The sequence below is a fragment of the Protobothrops mucrosquamatus genome, unplaced genomic scaffold (assembly GCF_001527695.2).
Source record: "Protobothrops mucrosquamatus isolate PMUCROS unplaced genomic scaffold, P.Mucros_1.0 scaffold4637, whole genome shotgun sequence".
NCBI classification, from domain to species: Eukaryota; Metazoa; Chordata; class Lepidosauria; order Squamata; family Viperidae; genus Protobothrops; species Protobothrops mucrosquamatus.
The window spans coordinates 35,080-38,940 of NW_015390537.1; positions in this window are offsets into that span (position 1 = coordinate 35,080).

Here is a 3,861-nt window from a genome sequence, read left to right on the forward strand (position 1 = left end):
CCACTTCCCAGCAGGAAGTCAGAACCAATCGGCATGCAGGGTGGTCTCCTCTTCAAAACATGCACTTGGGAGTTGGGAGGTATTTGCATTGGTCCGTCTGCAGCTCTTTGCAAGCTCTGCTTATCCATCAGGCCCTTTTCGGCATAGGTATGTGACAACGGCTACTGGCAATTGCACAACTCTAAATCAGTCTAGCGTCAGATTGGGTTCAATGCTGTGGCCTACCAGAAGGTCCTGAAGACATGGTTTTGCCACTTGGCCTGGGCTTTGTGAAAGTGTATATGGAGGTTGCAAAGTGGCTGCATTAGTAGAGAAATTGAGTGCACCATCCCAAGATTATGTGGATTTTTAAAAATGGGTTGTTTTAAAATGATTTTAGTTGTAATGCTTTTAGTTATTGTTGTTATATGGTTTTTAAATTTTCTATGCTACTGAAAGTCACATAGGTCAGGGCTTTTCAATCAGTGGTACGGGTACCACCTGTGGTACACCTGTGACCATCCTAGAAAAGTGATAGCAGGGGAGGGGAATGAGCTGAACCGGTGGCAGCACTGCACAAGCCTGAGTAAGAGATGAGTGGAGCTGCAGGGCTGTCAGGGCTCAGTGGAAGCGCCAGGAACAGCGCTTCTTCGGGACTGTCAGGCCTCAGCGGAAGCGCCAGGATCAGCGCCAGGCTCCAGCTGGTGCTCGGCGCTGATCATGACGCTTCTGCTGAGCGCAGAAGAAGCGTTGATCAGCTGGAATGTTGCAGCATCTCCAGGGTCTTGTGATTTACATTAAGATGCTTGGCAACTGATTCATATTTATGATGGTCACAGTTTCCCAGGTGAAGTGACCAAAACCTGCTGCAACCACCCAGAAGACGGGGGGAATAAAAACCAAACACCCCCCACCCCACCCCCGCTGCCAAGCCTCAACAGAAATGCTCACAACAATAAAAACCTCAGACAGGAGGAAGAGCGCTGCCGGGTGGGCAGGCAGGTGTCTTGCTCGGCTGTGCCTTGGGGAGCACTTTTTTCAGTGCCATTGTAACTTCGAACAGTCACTAAGTGAAATGTTGTAAGTCAAGGACTACCTGTACTTTATCACTTTTTTCCTTTTTTTTTTGGTCATCAAGTTTTTGACACCTTGCTAGGCGACTGGTGGTACTCAGATATTGCCATATCCTAAAAGTGGTACAATGGGTAAAAAGGTTGAAAAGCCCTGACATAGGTGATATGAACAGCTAAATAAACTTAGCAAATCAATTAGTAAATAAATAAAGAAAAAGAACATTGGTAGCATAAATAGGAAGACCCTCCACTGATGCCTTTTTATCCGTACAAAGGGAAAGAGCTGGAGACAATAGCTGACTGGCATGTAATGGAGCAACATTGTTGACTGGATGAAATAGCTACAGTTCTGGACAGCTGTTGTCTTGTTTTATTGTGCAGATCTCCTAGATAATCTGCTCCTTTATCAACTCATTTTGACAGTACCACTGTCGAATCTAGACAGATTGAGATAGCAGCCAGCACAAGTAGATGGGTTACTTCACTGTGCAGATAGACACCTGGATTCTGCCAGTTGCAGGCGAGCTATGGGGTTGATCATTAGCTGGTAGTCCTTCTCTACCAATTTTCTCCTCCCACTGGTGATAGATGTGCTTTTCTACTTTCACCTCATAATCAGGAGGTCAGCTCAACAACCCATCAACCTCATTCCCTGACTAAATTTCCCCTCTTTCCCCTCCATATATCATTGTTAATGTTAGATCGCGCAGGCAGTAAGACACGAGTCGAGTGACAGTCAGCTCTCGGTTTATTGGCAAGGCATAAAGTAAATCCGGACTGGCATCTGGGCCAGGGGAGCCCTCTTTTATGGGATTCCCCTGGCTCGTAATCACACAATTCCATTGGCTGGTAAGACCCTGCTGCTAGCTAGCCAACCAGCAACGGGCATGAAACTGTATGCAGATGGAGAAGGGCAATCACCCTTAATGGGTGATCAGGATGCGCATAGGGGATTAGGGAGGGAATACAAAAGAACACAACACCCCTCCCCTCAAAGTTCTTGCTATCGTCCTTGATGAATAGTGGTTACATAGTCCTTCAGATATGTGGGAGGCCGATGNCCACTTCCCAGCAGGAAGTCAGAACCAATCGGCATGCAGGGTGGTCTCCTCTTCAAAACATGCACTTGGGAGTTGGGAGGTATTTGCATTGGTCCGTCTGCAGCTCTTTGCAAGCTCTGCTTATCCATCAGGCCCTTTTCGGCATAGGTATGTGACAACGGCTACTGGCAATTGCACAACTCTAAATCAGTCTAGCGTCCGATTGGGTTCAATGCTGTGGCCTACCAGAAGGTCCTGAAGACATGGTTTTGCCACTTGGCCTGGGCTTTGTGAAAGTGTATATGGAGGTTGCAAAGTGGCTGCATTAGTAGAGAAATTGAGTGCACCATCCCAAGATTATGTGGATTTTTAAAAATGGGTTGTTTTAAAATGATTTTAGTTGTAATGCTTTTAGTTATTGTTGTTATATGGTTTTTAAATTTTCTATGCTACTGAAAGTCACATAGGTCAGGGCTTTTCAATCAGTGGTACGGGTACCACCTGTGGTACACCTGTGACCATCCTAGAAAAGTGATAGCAGGGGAGGGGAATGAGCTGAACCGGTGGCAGCACTGCACAAGCCTGAGTAAGAGATGACTGGAGCTGCAGGGCTGTCAGGGCTCAGTGGAAGTGCCAGGATCAGCGCCAGGCTCCAGCTGGTGCTCGGCGCTGATCATGACGCTTCTGCTGAGCGCAGAAGAAGCGTTGATCAGCTGGAATGTTGCAGCATCTCCAGGGTCTTGTGATTTACATTAAGATGCTTGGCAACTGATTCATATTTATGATGGTCACAGTTTCCCAGGTGAAGTGACCAAAACCTGCTGCAACCACCCAGAAGACGAGGGGAATAAAAACCAAACACCCCCCACCCCACCCCCGCTGCCAAGCCTCAACAGAAATGCTCACAACAATAAAAACCTCGGACAGGAGGAAGAGCGCTGCCGGGTGGGCAGGCAGGTGTCTTGCTCGGCTGTGCCTTGGGGAGCACTTTTTTCAGTGCCATTGTAACTTCGAACAGTCACTAAGTGAAATGTTGTAAGTCAAGGACTACCTGTACTTTATCACTTTTTTCCTTTTTTTTTGGGTCATCAAGTTTTTGACACCTTGCTAGGCGACTGGTGGTACTCAGATATTGCCATATCCTAAAAGTGGTACAATGGGTAAAAAGGTTGAAAAGCCCTGACATAGGTGATATGAACAGCTAAATAAACTTAGCAAATCAATTAGTAAATAAATAAAGAAAAAGAACATTGGTAGCATAAATAGGAAGACCCTCCACTGATGCCTTTTTATCCGTACAAAGGGAAAGAGCTGGAGACAATAGCTGACTGGCATGTAATGGAGCAACATTGTTGACTGGATGAAATAGCTACAGTTCTGGACAGCTGTTGTCTTGTTTTATTGTACAGATCTCCTAGATAATCTGCTCCTTTATCAACTCCCATAGACTGGTACGCTCCCACAGAGTGGGTCTCCTCAGGGTGCCGTCGGCCAAACAATGTCGGCTGGCGACCCCCAGGGGGAGGGCCTTCTCTGTGGGTGCCCCCACCCTCTGGAACGAACTACCCCTCGAGATCCGGACGATTCCGGATCTCCTTACTTTCCGCCGCGCCCTCAAGACATGGCTTTTCCAGCAAGCGGGCCTGACCTAGGGAGGATTTTACTTAGGGATGATTTTAAGAATAATTTTAATAGGAATAACAGCTTCTAATATTTGGTTTTTAATTTGGTTTTATAGGGGTCTATATTTTTTGTATTTTGTATTTGTA